The sequence below is a fragment of the Camelus bactrianus genome, chromosome 6 (genome assembly GCF_048773025.1).
Source record: "Camelus bactrianus isolate YW-2024 breed Bactrian camel chromosome 6, ASM4877302v1, whole genome shotgun sequence".
NCBI lineage: Eukaryota > Metazoa > Chordata > Mammalia > Artiodactyla > Camelidae > Camelus > Camelus bactrianus.
The window spans coordinates 54,932,716-54,953,597 of NC_133544.1; positions in this window are offsets into that span (position 1 = coordinate 54,932,716).

The window sequence follows — 20,882 nt, forward strand, 5'->3', positions numbered from 1 at the left end:
GCTTGGTTCATTAGCAAATCTGAGCTTATGATACTATTGCTTCTCTAACTGTTGGCACATAAAGAGTGGCAGTGAAGTCAAACAGCAAGAAAAGCTAGGGGTTTGCTGCTGTCACTTTGATCCTTGTAGCTTCACAGGTAAGTAGGAGAGGATAAAAATAATTGAATATTGGCTGATAACATTCCTTTTCCTATCACTGTTGCCTAGAACACCTGTCTGTTACTCCTTTGGGTAGAGAACCAAGGTAAAGGTGGAAATGTTATTATCGTAGTCAAGTTGTAGTATAAACTGCTGTAATAGAGGGACTTCAAAGCTCAGTGGCTTACACAAGAAAGAACTTGACCATGGAAATTTCCAGAGATAGATGGTCCAAGGCTGTTTTCATTTCTGACTGCTCCCAGCTCCTGTCAGCACATCTGCATACCAACCAGTCAGAAGGGGAGGGGTGGGGGGGCACATACCTTTTCCATTAAGGACACAACTAGGAATGACTGACATCCCTTCCACTCATACCCTACTGGCCAGAACTTAGTCTTTTTTAAAATTTATTTATTTATTTATTTATTTATTTATTTATTTATTTATTATGTTTTATCTATCTATCTATTTAATTGAAGTACAGCACAATGTCCCAGTCATGCATATACATACATATATTCTTTTTCATTAAAGGTCATTACAAGACATTGAACATAGTTCCCTGTGCTATACAGAAGAAACTTTCTTTAAAATCTATTTTTATATATAGTGGCTAACATTTGTAAATCTCAAACTCCCAAATTTATCCCTTCCCACCCCCTCTCCCCAGTAACCGTAAGGTTGTTTACTATGTCTGTGAGTCTGTTTCTGTTTTGTAGATGAGTTCATAGTGTCCTTTTTTTTTAGATTCCACATATGAGTGATATCATATGGTATTTTTCTTTCTCTTTCTGGCTTACTTCACTTAGAATGATGATCTTGAAGTCCAACCATCTTGCCACAAATGACAGAACTTAGTCTTAATGGCTGCACGTAACTGTTACAGAGGCTGGGAAATGTAGTCGTAACTAAGCTGTATGCCCAGCTAAACCTCACAAAATTTACTCCTGAAGGAAGAAGACAGGGGCGAATTTGGATGGGTAAGTAGAAGACTTTGCTACCCCATACTGTTCATTTAAATGCTGTGTGTTGTCAGGGCTGGAGGTGGAGGCTTAACAGGGCAGTCCTTTTTTTTTTTTCATGTATGTCATGTATTTTTTTTTTAATTGAAGTATAGTCAGTTTATAACATTGTGTCAATTTCTGGTGTACAGCATAATGTTTCAGTCATACATATACATACATATATTCATTTTCATATTCTTTTTCATTATGGGTTACTACAAGATATTGAATATAGTTCCCTGTGCTAGGGCAATACTTTTTATTGACTACAATTTCTTCTCAGTTTTCAAGTCCTCATTGTCCCAGGGGCTTCTGATCTTAGTAGAAAATATCATCTCTGAAATTTCACTGGAAGTAACTTTTAGAGTTTAAATCATTGTACACGTGTGAAAATATTGTGTGTTATAACATAAAATTTGGTCATAGACTTTCCAATATTGTATTTTACCTGAAATATTTTTGACCTAAATTATCTTTCAAAGACCATTGTATTAGGACTTATGAAAACATAGGATGTCTTTATAATAATAAAATACAAAACTATAGATCATAAAAATGCTAATTATAAATAAATAGGAATTAATGTAATTTCCAGTCTTTCCTTCTGCAGTCCATTTTACAGTCATCACCCTAATCTTTCTTTTTTATTGAAAAATACCTGACATACAATATTATATTAGTTTCAGGTATACAACATAGTGATTCCACATTTAAATACAGTATGAAACGATCACCACATTTTCTAGTAACCACCTGTCCCCATACAAAGTTATTACAGTGTTATTGACCACATTCTTTACACTGTATAATACATCCCCCTGACTTATTTTATAACTGAAAGTTTGTATCTCTTAATCTCTCCCTCATTCCTCTCTCTGACCCCTTCCCTCTGGCAACCACCTGTTTGTTCTCTGTCTCTATGACTGTTTCTGTTCAGTTACGTTCATTTGTTTTATTTTTTAGATTCCATAAATTAGTGAACTAATATAGTATTTGTCATTCTCTGTCTGACTTATTTCACCTACTTAATACAAGATTCATCCATATGGTCACAAATGGCAAGATTTCATTATTTTTTATGGATGAATAATATCCTATCTTATTCTGTACATCTTCTTTATCCAGTCATCTACTGATGGACACTTAGGTTGCTTTAATATCTTGGATATTGTAAATAATGCTTCAGTGAACATGGGAGTACATGTATCTTTTCAAATTAGTGTTTTCCTTTTGTTCATAAAAATACTCAGAAATGGAATTGCTGGATCATACGGTAGTTCTATTTTTAATTTTTTGAGGGACTTTCATACTATTTTCTATGGTAGTGGTACCAATTTACCTTCCCACCAACAGTGCACATCTGTGCCAACACTTATTATTTGTTCTTTTTGAGGATGGCCATTCTAACAGGTGTAAGATGATAGCTCATTGTGGTTTGACTTGCATTTCTCTGATGATCAGTGATGCTGAGCATATTTCCACGTGTCTGTTGGCCATCAGTATGTCTTCTTTGGAAAAATGTCTATTCAGAGTCCCTGTGCATTTTTATTTGGGTTGTTTGTTTTTTGTTGTTGCATTGTATGAGTTCTTTATATATTTTGATTATTAACCCCTCATCAAACATAATTTACAGATATCTTTTTCCATTCGGTAGATTGCCTTTCCTTTCACTGTGCAGAGGCTTTTTAGTTTGATGTATTCCATTTGTTTATTTTTGCTTTTGTTTTCCTTGCCTTTGGAATCATATCCACAAAAACATCCCTGAGACTGATGTCACTGAAGTTACTACCTATGTTTTCCTTTAGGAATTTTATGGTTTCAGGTCTTACATTCAAATCTTTAATCTATTGTGAGTTAATTTTTGTGTATGGTATAAGATAGTGGTCTGGTTTCATTCTTTTACATGAGGCTGTCCAGTTTTCCCAACACCGTAGAGACTGTCCTTTCTCCATGGCATGTTCTTTGTTCCTTTGTCATAGATTAATTGTCCATATGTGAGTGGGTTAGTTTCCAGGCTCTCAGTTCTGTTCCATTGCGCCGTATGTCTGTTGCTGTGCTGGTACTTCACTGCCTTCTTACTACAGCTTTGTAGTATAGCTTGAAATCAGTGAGTGTGGTCCCTCCTGCTCTGCTCTTCTTCTTCGAGATTGTTTTGGCTCTTCACCCTAATCTTCCTTTAAAATCACCTCTGGTTGTATACTCTCCAGCTTAAAAACCTTAGTACCTGTTTTTTGAAGTCAAAATGCTTTTGCTTGGCCTCTTTGTGCCTGTGCTGGAGTGCTAAGTCTCACGTATGAAAGACAACAGAGGACTAATCAGGAACTTGGGAGACTTGGAGTCCAGTTCTAGTTCTCCCACTGTCTAGTTGAGTGACCTTGGACTCACCCACATTCTTTCTCTGGGCAGAGCTGAGCCTGAAGCTTAGATTCGAGGTAGACTGGGTCAGCTAGGAGAAGAGCCCTCTCTGAAGTAGCTGTGGAGAGCAGCTTCCCAGATGGTCCTCGATGACCCCTGCCTTCTAGTAGGTGCCCTCTTGTCTAATCTCCTCCTGCTGAGTGCATGCGGCACCCAAGGACTTGCTTCTAGCAAATAAAATACAGTGAAAGTGAAGGGATGTCACTTCTTAGATTAGATTATAAAAGATTGGTTCTCTCCCCCATCTCTCTGTGGCTTTTCTTGGTTTCTCTCTGATGAAGCAAGATGCCATGTTGGGAGCTGCTCTGTGAAGAGTCCCACATTTTAAGGAGCTGAGTGCAGCCACCAGCCAGATGCCAGGTTGTAAGTGGCACCATCAAGAGGCTTACATGGCAAGGAACAGATGCTTCTAGTCATCAGTCAGCCAGGACTAAATACATAATGTTACAGAAGAAAAAGTAAATGACAATAATTATGAATTTTTGAAAGTTGACATAGACCACAAACATCACCAAATCTAGAAAGTCACATCATTTAAAAAGTTAATTCCTTTAAATACATCTAAAACACTTTTCTCCTCAGTTTTTGACTTGAGAGATTTTAATCACTCTTTCATATGACAATGATTTTGTAATAATCACTTTCCACAGAGTAGATAGAAAAACAACTCAATCTTTCCTCTAGCACCGTTGTTTAAACTTTTAAAAATTGATGGCTCAGAAAGATTTTTTTCAGTGTCCCCCAAATTATTGATGATATCATGTAACTGTTTCAGGTTGTTGTCAAATCTAGGCAGACTATCAGGTTTCTTTCCTATATGAGCTGTTAAGACTGGCTTCTGGCTCCAAATATTTCAAAGCTGTTTCTCCTCACTAAACACATGCATCCAGGGCTGGACTCTGTAGGATGCTTTCATCCTGCAGGAAACAGCCTCTGGCTCAGCTCTGGTGTCAGGACCTCTCACCCAGGAGAGGGCCAGGGAAGGAGGGTGGGCAGCAGCTCAGCACGGAGGCTGGCCTTGAGCAGGTTAGTCACCGGGGTGGGAGAGAGCCAGGCGATGGTGTGTCTTAAGATAGGTGAATCTGACAAGGAGTTGACAGGAAGTTGAGGAAGTTCCTGCTAATGACTTTAGATTTTACTGTGAGACAAAGTTGGCTATGAGAGAGAAAGAGGGGTTAGGAGTAGGGTTGTCAGATTTAGCAAATAAAAATAGAAGACTTGGGGAAAGGTATGGCTTAGTGGTAGAGTGCATGCCTAGCATGCACAAGATCCTGGATAAAATCCCTGGTACCTCCACTGAAAGTAATAAATAACTAAATAAACCTAATTATCTCCCCTGCCCCCCCCCAAATTACAATTAAAAAATTAAATTAAATAAATATTAAAAATAAAATAAATAAAAAATGAAAATAGAGGATGAGTTAAACATTGCATGGGACATACACTAAAATGTATCCATGGTTTATCTAAAATTCAGATTTCACTGGGCGTTCTGTATTTTGTTCACAAGTCTAGGTGAGGCCTTCAAGAGAAAAGGAAAGCCCTGGTATAGTTGTTGAGAGGATGAGAGTGCTGACCAAAGCTTAGTCCAAGGAGGGCCCAGTAGAGATCAGAAATCAGAAAACTCCTGGTAGTGGTGGGGTGTTTCTCAGAGGGAGCTCAGATGCTCAGGTACATTGGTATTCATGCAGCCTGTGATTACAGAAACAAGGCTGAAGATATATGATAAAAGATGGGATTCAACTAGGTGTCTCTTCTTTTTATGCTGACTATTTGTGCTTTCAATAAAACCAGGCTGCAGAAATTTCAGAAAGAAAGATGTACTGATTATAGATTGGCATCCAAATCACAGACTATGTTAACGTAAGAATATTTTATTCTATGCTTCCCAAACATGCCATAATATATTCATCCAAAGCAATAAATCCCAAGCTGCACAAGCAAATTATAAACAAATGATAGGAGCTGAAGTTTCTTTTCAAAAGAGGCTAAAGAACAGATAATTTAGAAAGAACAGATTTTACTGGAACGTCAATAGTTTTCATGACACAGATACTTAAACTACTCGTTTTCAACATACCCATATAAAGAAAATTATAAAAGTTTTTTTTTTTTAAAGAAAGGATAATTTGACAGATGGAGTCTTTTTATGGGAATCAGTGGAAGTGATAAAATTGAATAAATTACCAAGATTTTATCTCCATTTCTGTAATTCTCCCTAAAGATTTAGAGATGGCAGATTGAATCAACTGAGAAATAAATTTGCATGTTTATAACATGTCTAAAACAGGAATTAAAGACAAAAACTTCCAACTTGTTTTCAAAAGTGGTTTGTCTTGAGGAAACCTGCTTGTATGAGATTACACATTTCCTAACCAAGTTTCATCAAAAGGACCTGTACCACCAAAGTTACGCAAACGTCGGCTTGGGGAACTGTTTACTATCTGTTATTATAATCAGTGTGAAGGACAAATCATAATAACTGTGAACTAAAAAAACCTGGAGCAACCCAAAAAAGGAACTAAATTCTAGGTAATTTTATGTGTGAGATGATTGTGTTATGACCAGGCGAGAGTAAATTTTATAATGTAAACTGAGCAAATCATAAAATTTAGGATGCTTGATGCTTGTGAATCTAATTGTACTGCAGTGTGTTTGAAGAAAGACCACTCTCATCTCCCTAAATCCATGGTGGTTTAAAAAAAAAATCAGGATTTATTTTCCTATCGAGTGTTTTCCTTCTTTATGTAGGATTCCAGTTCCAAATGAGCGTGGTTGCTGTGTGTGGAAGAGAGATGTGTTGAGAGAATATGGCCACAGGGAGATAAGAAATTGGAAAGAAATCAGTGCCTCTAAACTAAGTACACTGATGTCTTCCTTTGAGGAAACACTAAGATCTTATTTGGATAAAACATGGCTCTAGAATAAACTTGTTGGCTTGGCTGAAGAGAGAAGCTGAGAAAATGATTGTAACTGCATTTTTCTTTTCCTTCTGCTGAGAGCAGAGCAAACCTGCTGGCCCAGGCCACCTGGCTGAAGGCATATCCTCCGCTCACCTGGAGACCAGCAGGTCTCTCCCGGGGCTGCCCAGTGTCCTGCAGTAGCAGGGGGAACTCACTGCTTTTTTGATGGAGTGAGAGGAGTGAGGCCTTGGCAGCAGACAGGGTGTAAATCCCAGCACCATCACTCACCAACTAGGTGACTCTGGCGAAGTCACTTCAGTTTTCTGAGCCTCAGTTTCCACAACCGTAAGATGAGAATAATAATTTGTAATTTGCAGAGCTGTTGTGAAACAAAGTGAAGCAAAATATGAAAAGGCCTTAGCGGTTTCTGGCCTAGTGAGGGCACTGGCTCAGTGTAAACTCCTCTAATGCCTCCTCCCCCCGCACCCCCAATGGGCTGCTTCACTTTTGGTGCCAGGTTCCGAGAACAGCCTGCTCTGCCCTCTTTTTCTTTTTTCTTTTTTTAACTCTTCTCATCTCCGTGTCAGATCCTACCCTGGCCCCTCTCCAATTCTGGTGTCACGTGACATTGTCTGCCTAAAGGTTTCCTAGGCCAGAAACCTCAGGGCTGTCTTTTCTTCTTTTCTTGCCCCTCTGCACCTCCTCCCCTGCATTCTGACTCAGTGATCCCATCCATAATTGTGGCTCGACCTCATCTGTAGGGAAGGCTTTCAAATCCATTTTGAGCTCTGATTCCTCAGGCCAGTCTTTGTCCTCCCTATTCCCAGATCTCAACCATCAAGAGGAAACTGTACCATCGCACTCAGCCATGTGGCAAACACAGCCTGTGAAGGTGTATTAACATCACCTGTTTATGAAGCATCTGGTAGGTCCACGTCTCTGAACCAGGATACAGCACAGGAGGGAAAAGATGTGGTTCTTGTCCTCGAGGACTCCTGGGTCAAAGAGGGTTCCAGTGCCAGGTACGTGCACGGCATAGCCATAAACAGGTGTCATTGGAAATAGAAAGTTATTTCCATGTAAACACTATGTCACCTTGACCTTTAAGGCTATCAGTGGAGCCAAGAATAAACCACTGGCAGCACCATCACGTGGGAGAGGATAATGGAAAGAAAGAAGGAAGGAAAGGAAGAAAGGAAGAGAAAGAAACAAAGAAAAGGAAGGAAGGAAAGAGAGGGAAATAAAGGGAGTGAGGGAGGAAAGAAGGAAGGAAAGGGAGGGTGGGAAGGAAAGGAGGAAGGAAGGAAAGATTTAAGAACAGAAAAGGGGAGAAGCCATGAGAAAAGGGGAAAGCAGGGATGTATATACGATAACTGTGCCCCCAGTCAAACTACCATCTAATGCTTGAGTCTCCACTGCAGTTTGCACCCAGAGGTGTTACACTTCTGCCTGAAAAATTCCAGGGCCAGGAAACTCACCCATGAATACTCCTAGAGCCCATTCCACACTGGACAGTGAATGATTAGAATGTTCATCTAATCATGTAGAACCTAAAATTGCCTTTCTGTCTTTTTTCCCACTGGTTTTGGTTTCTCTCTGGGCCCTAAAGCTAAGCACACTTCCTGTCCTGGCGGTCACAGCCTGCATGATCAGGGCCCTGTCCGCTTCTCCCATGTTGTCCTGTGTGTTTCCTGCTTCTGCACTGTCCTGTTGTTTGCCAGGACTCCTTTTGGTTCTAACACACCAAGCACATTCCTGCCCAAGAGCCTTCTGACCAGGGCTGGCTTTCCTGCTCTTTGTATGAAATTTAGGCTTGAGCTCAAGTGCCACCTCTCTAGAGGAGCCTTCCCTACACCATAGCTAAAATAGCCCCCTTTGGGGAGGCTAAATTTGATGACATGAAAAAAAAAAAACAAACCTTGATGACAGAGCCCCTGTAAGCCAAGTCAAAAGCCAATTAAAAAAAAAAAAAACCTGTGAAAATATTTGCATATTAGATATTACATGGTTAATTTCTCTAAACTATAAAGGCTTTCTACAGTTCAGTAAGATAAAGACCAGTAGGGTTATTGGTCTAATGTGAAAACAAATGGGCAAAGGATATGAACAGTTCGCCAAACACACAACCCACAGATGTGGTTCAAACATGTAAAAAAGTACCCAAACTCACTTATGTTTAAAAAAAAAAATTAAAAGAGAGATACAGATGTATAATTTTCCATCTGTAAGATTGGCAAAAATAAAACAATAGTATTGTATCAGCAATGGTATGGCAAACAGTAACCCTCATATCCTGCTGGTGAGAGTGTAAACTGGAACAATTTGTATAGAAGGTAATTTGATGATATTTATTGAAATTACAAAGGCACAAATGCTTTCACCCAGTGATTTTTTACTTCTAGAAATCTTCCCTACAAATATGCTTCTGAGTGTGGGAATTGATGTATGAACAAAGGTGCTCACGGCAATACTACATATTGTAGGAAGAGGCTGGAAAGAACGTACAGATCAATCAGTAGGGGAATGGATAGATAGATTACGGTGCATTCCTACAGTCCAGTAGTGTGCAGTTATTAACAAGAATGAAGCAGATATGTCTGTGGCTCTGGGGTACATTGAGTGTATTTTGTATTGACTTGCAAACATTTTATATTTGCTATTTTGTATTTTTTTTTCTTAAAGAGGGCCCCTAAAATTGTGTCAGCTTCAGACTCAATAAAACCTGGATGTACTCCTGGCCCCGGCACACGAAGAGGAGTCACACCCCTGTCAGTGACAGAGGTTTGCACTGCGGTGATGGGAGGAGAGGAGGAGGATGTGGAGGGAGATAGGTGTGGGTGGGGATGGCTCAGAACTGAGAGGGTGAAAAAGTTGCACAGGTGTCTACTATATATAAAATAGATGAACAGCAAGGACCTACTGTATAGCACAGGGAACTATATTAACATCTTTTAATAACCTATCCTGGAAAAGGATCTCAAATGGAATATAAATATATGCAAAACTGAATCACTTTGCTATAGACCTGAAACTAACACAACATTGTAAATCAACTCAATTTCAACGAAAACAAAAGTTGCAAGGTGATTCTGATGTGCTCCACACCTTTGAGATTGCGACTCTGCATTCAACGGGGAGTCCCCAGTGCTACACAGCCTCTCCCACACCCCAGCTTCTCCTTAAAGCTCCAGAACCACTCGCGCTGTCAGATGAAGACTGACCTCTGCAGCTTAAGTCCGGTGGCCTCCATCCATTTCATCGACCTCCCTGCCTCTGTCAGCCTAGTTACCTCAGCCCTGGGGGTGCCCCTAAGATTTTGCTGGGACCAGCCATCCTAACTCCAGGGTTGTTTCCTCTCCCTGGCTCTTCTGACTGCTGACACAGCTACTATCCACCTCATCTTCAATGAGGAGATGGCAGTCTACCCCCCAGAATGAATGAATAAAAATAGCTAAAAGCGTTCTATAAAGCTGTCTTTCTTGTTATGAATATTATTTTGTGGCGTCTCTCAGGCTCTGTCTTCCTCTGATCTGCCTTCAGACTTATAAAACGAAAGCACCTTCAGGCAGTCCCCACAGCAAAGATTCAACTCTACAATGCTTTGAGGAAAGCAGTTAATTTTTTTAAAAATCGAACTGAACCTTAAATACAGGTATACTGAGGGTGAAGCAAAAGAGATATGGTAGAAACCAGCTGCTTTCAGTCCATCAGGGAAATTGCGCCATCATCCACACAGCTCCACTCCATTTCCCTTCCCAGTAGGAGCCAACACTCAGAAGGAAGCAGACGCAGACCCAAGGCCGACTCAGAGCTCTCAAGTTAGAGAACAGGGGCCATGCTGTGTGTCACACGGTGAAGACGCAGGCCTGCCTTAGGTCAAGTCTCAGCTCTTGAGCAGGGGAAGGCCCACAGGGAGGCAGGTGCATCGGCAAAGCCCCAGAAGACTCGAGCCTGTCATAAGGACCACAGAAGGGGTGCCAGAACTCAGCCTTAGCTTCCCAGAGATCTCACCAACCTGTCACCTGGAGAAACTAGCAAATGACAGCAGCCTCCACAATGTGTGGGTCACATGGCTCTTTCAAGATGTCTGGGGACTAAGTAGGGAACCAAAATGCCAGAGGTTCCTGCAAAGGCAGCCTTCCTTCATTGATCAAGAGTAGACAGGATTGGATACTGGGCAGGAGTACATCAGAGACCTCTCAAGATGACTCATTGGACGGGAAGTCTCAAAAGGCATCTTTTTCTACTGCGAAATGGTGGACGCGGTGTGGAAAGATGAGAGCCCTTTCAGGAGAAGAACAGCCTTGTGTTGTAGCTGCGGAAGGGCTGGCCCTTTAGGAGACGTGATGCTGACCCCAAGCCCCAGCGTCTTCCCCTCTACAAACTCCGAGGCCTCTACCTGGTCTCTGCCGGACCCTTCCTTCCTCCCCCTCATTCTCCACACAGCTGCCAAAGCTGGCTTTTGGAAAAGGAGCATGAAACCACGCTCCCTCCACAGCTGAGAATTCTCCAGCAGCTCTCAATAGCATTCTTTGAACAAAAATAAATAAGTAAAACCCAGGGATCAGCAAACATTTTCTGTAATGGGCCACACAGCATTTCAGGCTTTGTCCAACTCTGAGTCTGCTGTGCTGTTGTACCGCCAAGGCGGGCTGTGCTGGGGTGAGGCAGGCCAATTGTCTCCTGAAACAGAGTTAAAGGAGACTGTCACCCTCCAGGCTGTGAAAGCAGCCACCAAAACACACAAGGCGGCCCCAGGCTGCGGGCACCAAGTTCTCCTGTCAGAGCCCTTGTATTTGCTCTTCCCTCTTCCTGGAATCCTCTTTCCTCAGATTTTTGCATAGATGGCTCCACGTGCTAGGTGACTCAGGACACAGATTAAAGGTATATTTGGAGGATCAGCCAAGAAAGAGCTCTAAAAATAAGAAAATACTTTGGAACGAATTTGATTTGAGATATTTCCCCCAAAGTAGTTCCTATGGGGGTGGGGGTGGTGAAAGCAGAACTTGGTTGACGTCCTTTGTATTGATTTTAAGCTGTGGTTGGCTTTTTCGATTTTCAGTTGCCTGGGGGGTGGGAAGGAGGGAGGCCCTCATCATCTTGCCGTGTGTAAGGCCTCTTAAAGTCTCAACGTGGCCCCTTTTGGTCACCGTGTCCGCCAGTCACGTGCTGTCTTCTCGGGGAAGGTTTCTCCAGCCGATGACCTGGTGGTGCACCTTCACCACCTGTTATGTTGCACTGTTGTGTTTGCTCAAGGCAATTAATCACTCTCTGCAATTATTGTGCTTCTTTATGTGCTTCCTTGTTGACTGTCTCCTTTTCACACGGAGGCCTCAGAAGCCCAGGAATCCTGTCTATCTTGTTTACCTCTGCATCTCGCACCTGGTAGTGTCTGGCATGTGGAAGGCATGCGAGAAAATATCTGCTGACTGACTCAGTGAGTGAATGCCCAGCTGAATGATGGAAGAATGCAAGTGCTCAGAGTGTTTGAAGAATGAGGTCTGGTCCTAAGTGAAATTCTCTGCTGGTCCTTCGTAGAGCCTTAAAAGTGACTCAGAACCCAGCTGGCTAACCGAATCAGCATTCGCTAGTGGACTGAAATCGATTTAGGCAAAGCACATTTGTCAACAGAAGAATTTGGACCAAATGAGATTTGGTAGAACATTTTGCTGCTGCATCATGAGAATGTTTTTTGGTTCTTCATCTTTTCACAGTTTGGTCTGTTTTTCCAAAATGTTTACTTTTTTCTTTCTACTGTTTAGATTTTAGTTAACTTTTAGCCTTTTCTCTAGGGAAACATAACTTAAACCTCAAACAGTAAAAAACTTGATTGAAAAAGCAGATTTCCTTGAGTTCTATGCATGAGTATAGAAACAGTTAAATAGGCAGTGCACTCATTCAGTGTGTAGTGAACATCTGATTTGTGTCAGGCACCATTCTGGGTATTGGAATTACTATCGTGAACACATTCCTATTTTGTCAGGGTGATAAGGGAGGCCTTTTTGAAGAAATAACATGGAGGAAGTGATAAGAAGCTGCCCTCATGAAGGGTAGGAAAAAAAGTGTATTCCAAGGTGAAGATAACACATATGCAGCGTGACTGAGGTAGGAAAGAGCTTGGCTTGTTTCAAGAACTGAAAAAAAATAATGTGGTGTGGCTGGATCACAATGGGTGAAGCAGACAAGGCACAATGAACTGATCACTGGGGCTTCCTGGGCCACAATAATGAGTTTGGATTTTATTTTAAGTGCAGGGGTTTCACAAAGCAGAGTGACACCATCTTATTTAAGTCTAAAGAAGATTGCTCTAGCTTCTGTGTAGAGAATGGGTTGATGTGGGGCAAGTGTAAAAGCGGGGAGACCTGAGAGAGAGAAGGCTGTTACGGTGATCCACGTGGGAGATGATGGTGGTCTGGACCGGTGGTGGCCATGGAGACAGGGAGAGGAGGAGAGGTTGGAGTGACAACTTGGCAGTCGAACTGAAAGGCGTTGTCGGTGAATTCCGTGTAGGAACTGAGAGTACGCAGGCATAGCAGCCAGTGTCCTGATGGGAAAACAGACATCATTTTAGGTATTTCAAATGGAGGGAATTTAACCTAAGTAATCAGTCACAAAAGTGTTGGAAAGGTTGGAGGAAGGAAAAGGGGAAGAGGTGATAACCTAGGAATAAGAATCTGCTGGGAGTCAGGACCACTCCTAAGGCTGGAGGAAACTAGGGAGGTGGAGATGTTATCAGAGCCCAAGAGTCTGGCATCTGCCTGCAGGAAGCTGCTGCTGCTGCTGCTGCTGCGGACACTGGCCACACCCCTAACTGTGGACGCTGTTGCTGCAACCGCTGAAGGCGACTGGAACCCACAGCTGCTGGCTGCTGCCACAGCCACTGTCAGGAGCTTAAAAAAAAAAAAAAGAAAAGAAAAAGAGGGGGTCTCACCCTCGTTTCATCCAGTTTTCCACCAGAGCTTCCCACTGGCAGCATTTAACTGGGCCAGCTGGCAAGGGAGTCTGGGAAATGCAATTCACAGGATTCCAGCCACCTCCAACAGAGCAGTGCCTAGAATGGCAGGGGTGGTACTCAGCACCAGCAAGCCAGCGACCAGCACACGGAAGAACTGAAAATTTGTTCTAAGTAGGGAAAACAATCCCTTATTATTCTTTAAAAAAATATATATATATTTATTTCTTTTTACAAAAGCAGTATGTGCCCATTAGAAAATACAGGATAAAAATAGAACGTAAAAAAACTACCATATTCCCACTTACCCAGAAACAATCATTAATAATATCTTGGTTATTCAGAATCATTAATCAATCTCTTTTAAAGAGGGACTCTAACTCCACATTCAGTTTTGTAACCCACTGTACTAAATTTATGCAATAAAACATTTGCTGGACATTGACTTTGTTATAGCTAGCTCCCAGTGTTGAATATTTATGTTCTACCAACGTTTCCCTATTATACATGTAAAAAAGGATTTATTGCCTGAAAACAAATTTGTAGTTTAAGAAAACAGTTCATGATGAGTACAGTTGGAACCTCCAATTTGACTAGTATGAGGTTATTTGCTTAGTTAAAAAGAAAACAAATATTTTAAACGTGAGGTACAATGCCAGGTCTTTCCTTATTCTGTTCATTTCCTTTGTTGAGGAGAAGAAACAGACAGTAGAATTTCAGAGCTGGAAATGTGCAGCCTGGAAATGGAAAGAAGCTTTAGCTACAGAATATACTAGACCATCCCGCTGCCCCGTCTGCCTGGTCTCCATGGAGTCACGAAGGAACTGGTCCTCTGGAGTGTGCAGAAGAGGTGACATCTTTAAGAGTAGACACAATTTACCGTGGCTACAGGTGACCATTTCTCTGGTATTATCAGTTACAGTGCTTTTGACAACTAGTAGTTGAAAACTGTGACTTAAATTGGCTTTAAAAATGAGGAAATGCATTATTTCACATAACTGGAAGTCCAGAGGTAGGACTGGCTCCCAGAATAGTAAGATAAGCTGCCCAGTAGTGTCACCAAGATCCCAGGTTCTTTCCATGCTCTATTCCATGCTCTCCGAGTTGGCTTCATTCTGAGACCGGCTCCACTCATGGTGACTAGACATTGGCCAGAGGCCAGAGAGCTGCCTGTTTCCTTTCTCCACATTTAACAAGAAAACAAGCTGGATCCTTCCCTTCAATCTAAGTTCTTTTCAGTTTGAGCAGACCAGTGGTTCTCAATTCTGTTGCCCATTAAAATCACCAGCACTGCTGTATTGTTTATTTATTGCTGATTTCATTTCTCCTTGATCACTTCATTATTTATTAATTGGTGATGATGAGAATGTATTATTTATTTCTTTGCTATTTTATTTTTTAAATTGCAATACCTAGGCCTTTTCACTAGAAATAATAATTTATTCATCTGGGGTGGGGCCCAGCTGGAAGTCATTTTACAAGCTCTCAGCTGATTCTAATGTACACCCGGGGCCCAGAACCACTGGATTAGGCTTTTTTAGGTCACCTGCCCAGGCCTAGACCAGAAGTCACCAGGGTAATGCCATAAACTGATTGGCTTAGAAAAGTGGACTTTAGTGTGACCCCCACACACACCAGAAACAGCTCCTGGGACCCCGTCAGAGAGGCAAATTCTCAGGCATTACCCAGACCTACTGAAACAGAGCAGGTGGGGCCTGGCAATTTGTGTTTAAACAAGCTTGCCAGGTGATTCTCATGGATACTGGGGTCTGAGACCCACTACCTTGGATCAGTCAGGCTTCTCCTCCGGAAGTAGAGAGGAGGTAAATATGAGAACAAAATCGAGGTCTTCTAGAACAGTGAGCCCCAGGGCACTGAGCCTTCTAGCACTGCCTTCCCCCTCTGCCTCCAGGCCAGAAGGGGGCAGGGAGGGATCAGCGATCTGAACCCCTGAGACCCCCTGGCTATAAAGAGAGGCCTCCCAGCTGTGCCATCAAGCCTCAGCCAGGGCAATGGGCTTAACAGTGGGCCAACCTAAGGGATGGGAAGAAGACACGCTCTATAGGTAGGTATCCATTCCTTCCTGCCCTGGGGAATCTGGAAGTTTCTGCAGGAGCTAAAGGGCTGAAAAGGCAGAGCTGGCATGTACTCTCCTGAAAACCCTCTAAACTCATTTCAACCACTGTACAATGTCAATAGGAACCTGGAAAAGAAAAAGGCCATTAGGTAAAAACAAAAGAAATCTGAACATGATAAGGGCTTTAGTTAATCATAAGATGTCACTCTTCATTCATAAATTGTGACAAATGTGTCATACCAATAACTGATGTCAGTAGGGGGACCTGGGTGTGGGGCATATGGGAACTCTGTCTAAATCTTCACAATTTTCCTGTAAATCTAAAACTTGTCTAAAATAAGGTTATTTTAAATACACTACTTTAAGATGTGAAATTCTAATGAATGAAAACCCCTTTGGAAAAAGCTTTATAAAACTAAGCAAAAAAGTTCCTTTAAAATATTCCGTACTAATATAAATTTGACACTGCTGTATTTTTATGATTGATGCCATGTTTTGAGCCAGAGCCAATGCGTTTTAGACATTTTCAGCTTAAACAAGAGTTGAATTGGAAAATACTAATGAATATTCCTGATAGGTTGCACTTCCCAGAATCTGCACACAGCAGAATTATCAAAGAACAAATGAGGGAGGCTTAAACTTGTCCATATGCATAGAAATAATTAAGGATTATAGGAAGTCACTTTCTTTGCCATCCCCTTAGACTTGGAAAGGAGGGGGCTGACTGGACTCCACAGGGAATGGACATACTCAGATGCATCTTTCTCTAAACCCAATTCATAGTGGTGAGCTCAAGCATAAATTCCCTTCAGGCTCTCTCTTCTTGTTTCACCAGCTCCATTTAAGTTAAATGCACATCCTGTGTCCTGAGGGGTGAGCCACGCAACCCAGTGGACTGATGTGTGGATCATTACCAAGGATTACTATCAACAGATGGTACATCACTGCATATATGTGGGATTCCTGGAAACGCTCAGCCATAATTGGAATGGAGCAAGGAGCAAATCCTAATTTGTAGTTTGGACGGTTACTCTTCATGTAGTCAACTGCATAACTTATGGTAAGTTTTGCTTATCTCCCTTCTACACCAAGTATCAGTAAGGAAACCAATAGTTAAAATTGTTATTGCAGGGGAAAGTGCTATAATTAAGAGTTACAACGAAAAAAGTCCTTAAGGGCAAAAATCCTTGCTATGCCAAGCAAGTGGCTCAGAATGATCCTCCACCCCACCCCCAGTTTTATCACATTGGAATCTCTTAGATTTTGTCCGGCGTGAACTCTCACTGTGTGAACTTGGACAAGTTTGTTAGGCTCTCTGTGCCTTGCTTTTGTCATCTTCACAATGGCGAAAATAATAACTTCTTGGTGGTGGAAGAGGAGTTGATAGAAATCATGTTTATAATACTTTCAGTGCAGTGCCTGGAATGTGGTGTTAAAAAAGTGTTTGATTAATCAATAAATAAGATCGTCTTCGCCCACATTAAAGCCATTCAACGTAATGATAATCCTCTTGGTGATGTGGTGTGGCAAAGACAATAAAAGAATATTTTTTAAAGAATATTTGGGAGCCAGCTTGGAGGGAGGGAACCTCTGTCACAGTAAGATGTTGAAGGGGCAGAAGAAATGTAAATTATTTTCATCAGAAATAAAAAAGGATGCGATGGAGCCCTCCCATGTTATCAGTGAAAATGTAAAATGGTGCAGCTAATATGGAAAAGTCTGGCGGTTCCTCAAAAAGTTAAATGTAGAATTACCATATGATCCAGCAGCAATTCCACTCCTAGGTATTTAACCCCAAAGGATTGAAGACTGATACCCAGATATTTACCTACACATGCTCATAGCAGCATTATTTGTGATAACCAAAAAGTGGAAATAACCCAAATGTCCATTAGCTTGTGATGGATAAATGAAAGTCATATATTCATACAATGGAATAATGGAATATTAGTCAGCTGTGAAAAGGAATGAAGTACTGATACATGGTATAACAAGGGTGGGCCTGGAAAACATTTTGCTATGTGAAAGAAGTCAGACATACAAGGTCACATATCTTATGATTCCAGTTACAGGGAATATCCAGAATCCATGGAGACTGAAAGCAGATTGGTGGTTGCCAGGGGCTGGGGAATTGGGGAATAACTGCTTAATGGATACAGGATATTCTTTTGGAGTGGTGAAAATGTTTTGGAACTAGAGAGAGGTGATAGTTGCACAATATTGCAAATGTACTAAATGCCAATGAATTGAACACTATTTTTGGTGAATTTGACCTCATTTCAAAAAACCACACATACATACGTAATAGGACAAGAGTGCATGCTCTCTGTTCTAGTTGAGAACACAGAAGCAATCCAGGCTTCCTCTTCCACTGACAAGGGACTCCTTCTTCAGGAAGGTTGCCTAATAATGTCCAGCCCCTCTGGGCCGTGGTTTCCTCATCTGTAGGAAAATGAAGTTGGACCACTAGGATCCCTTCCAGTTCAAATTCCAAGGCAAAGAAATTCGACTTCCTTCTTTTCCCCCCTCTCATCCACATGCCTGAAAATGACTCTAGCTATCCTGCAGATGTACACTGGAAGACAATGTTCCTGAACTTAAATTACAGGGAAATTAATTTTAGTTATTAATAGGAAAAGTATGTTAACATTTATTATGACAAGGACACAAATTAATGGACAAATAACTAAAACAAATGCACTTTAACCATGAGCTTGTGTCTGTCACTGATGCTCAGACTCCTCTGAGCCTGTGCATGGCTCCAGCCTGTCTGCACCCCTTGGTGTAATCACACTCTGTGCTTTTTTGCCAGTCACGGTGTCTCAGGCTCCTCTGCCAAATGCAGCGCTGGCCGCCCCAAGTTGATTGGGAGGCCCTTGATTGATTAATAGGTGCCCCTGCCAAGCAGGGATGGTGGGAAGGGATTGAATACCTCTCTAAACTGCCCATGCTTGGCAACCAAAGTAATCTAGAACAGCTTAAGGGTTGCAGTCACTAAAACTTGCTGAATAGACTATTTCTCTGGTCACAGCTAGACTAGTTACAGCTTTCTCCTAAAATTACAGAAATATTATATGAATAGTGAGCCAAGTTTACCCAGTTCTGGGATTTAAAGTCCTGGATCAACATGTTCATTCTGGGAGGTAATTTTCTGTATTTTACTGACCACCACCCCCTCCACCTTCTACTGCAGTTTTCTGGTTCTCTGTAAATTTCCTAGTTATTCTGAGAAGTTTCAGGTACATCTGCGAAGAAGCTTCAGGTAGAAAAACTTCAGCCAGCTACCAAGGATTATGTGTCACGTCCCTCCTTTTAAATTCCGGGATATTTACTTCTGAGGTCTACGACAGACCCCCGAAGTGGCAAAAAAACTACAAACCATTGCCTTCCAGTGCTCACATTCAGGCCACCTCAGACCACGCTGCTCCTGGTCACTGGTTATCTATAATGCCCCTGAATAAGATCACTGGATAGGCCAAGATACCCTGGTTATGCAGGGTTCAAGCCCAAGTTGGGGAGGGGCTTCGCCTCTTTTCGTATTGCATCTCTGCTTCCCTCCCTGCCCTAGATGAGCAGCCCTTGAGCTTTCACTTGAGGCCTCCTGCTCCCAGAACTCAACATCCATCATGGCTAGAGAGGGAGGCAAAGTCAAGAGACAAGTACCCTGCAGAATGCCTACCTGCCTTCTTCACTGGCCCCTTCAGTTTTGTTCTGGGCCAGGCTGCTCTGCCAGACAGTGTCCCAGTGAAATTTCTCTGGAGAGGATCCTCAATCCTTCATGCAAATAGACCCTTCCTGAAGGCTTTCCGACAAGTCCAGACATGCCCGAATCCCATTTGGAGGTTGCCAAGACTCAAGGTCAGACACCAGGTTCCTAGTAACTATTAGCCACCTACTATGTGCTAGGTGCTAGGGATCCAAAGATGATGGGCTCCTGTCATCCAGGGGCTGCTGTGTAAATTCAGCCTCTTTGAGGCTGGCCAATCAAGCCGTTACCCAGTTGGCACAACTCCTGCTGAAAGGTTATATCAAGGGTGCGGACTTATCACCATCTTAGCAGAAATCCTCCTCTCTGTATAACTAGGAGTTTTACCAAGGTTCTCATTGATGGCTCCTCCTGAGCATTCTTCAGGTTCTTACCTGACCATGTAGCTCTGTCTTTCCATCAGTAGCAGCAGCATCGCTTCCCTATTCTACTCTTTGTTCTTGACCCAGACTTCATGCCATTTCTCCTTTCATATTTCTCCCCTCAGATGCAGAGAGGCGGGGGGCTATGGGGAAGAGAAGAAAGTGTAAAAGCTGTTGAGGATTGTGTACAAAATAAATACACAAACAAACAAAATGCTATACATTCTTCCTCTTCTTTTTTAAAAAATAAATGTTAATTGTACTTTTATTTTTTTATTCATTTTATTTAAACTGAAAAAGAAAGAGTTATTTTTTGGTTCAACTCAATATAAGACCTACTGTAATGTAGCTTACATCACAACTTAATGCAAAAACGGTACATTCTTTTAAGTGAAGAACCCAAGTGAAAACTAATGTAAAATTAAAAATATAGAAATGGCTTTGCACCCAATTTATGAATTTTTTTTTCCTGATTCTGTTCTCTGCTGTTAGGTAGAAAAGGGAATTTTTAAAAATCCATAAAGCAATCAGCTTTCTTTGGATAACTAAAAAGTCTTCTCGTTGGTGTCCATCTCTCCCTTACATGTGCAGTTTCTGTGGGAAAAGTGAGGTGAGAGACAGAATATCATCTTTTGGGGGATATATATTGGCTTTACATGAGCATGTGGTCAATTTTGAAGGCAGACTTCCAGGACGTATTTTAGTAAGAAGCTTGAAAGATAAGTAGATGAAAACGTCCGGCAAAATACAGTATTTTCAGGGCTCGATGAGTTATGACCCAGTATTTCTTCATTGTTCACAACCCCCTCCATTGAGCACATAGGGCCTTGAACATAGTAGGGGTCAGGGAGATGCTTGTTAATTTTAGTTACAATTGGATCCTCCCAGTCTCTCTGTGGCTTGAACCTCCCGACCTGTGTCAAATGGCAGAGGAAAAGGAAATAAGGTACTTGGTAAAAATAAAAAGAAGTCATTGATAAAATATTTATTTGTTCCTGAGTTTATTATTTTATTCAAAAGCCCGGGAGGTGACCAGCCTAGAAAGTGGTAGTAAACTGTGCTGTTAACTCCATTTACATTTTCAGAGCTGGGATCCGGGTTTTCAAGTTTGTTATGGGATTTTATGCAAAACAATATGCAAATCGATAGCATTCTAAGAATTCTGTCTGTTTTCCTGCCTCTCTCCTGATCACAAACAAGAGAGGCAGGCGCCGGGCTCCCTGGGAGTGGGGCAAACCCGGAGGGCTGACCGGCCGGGTGGAAGG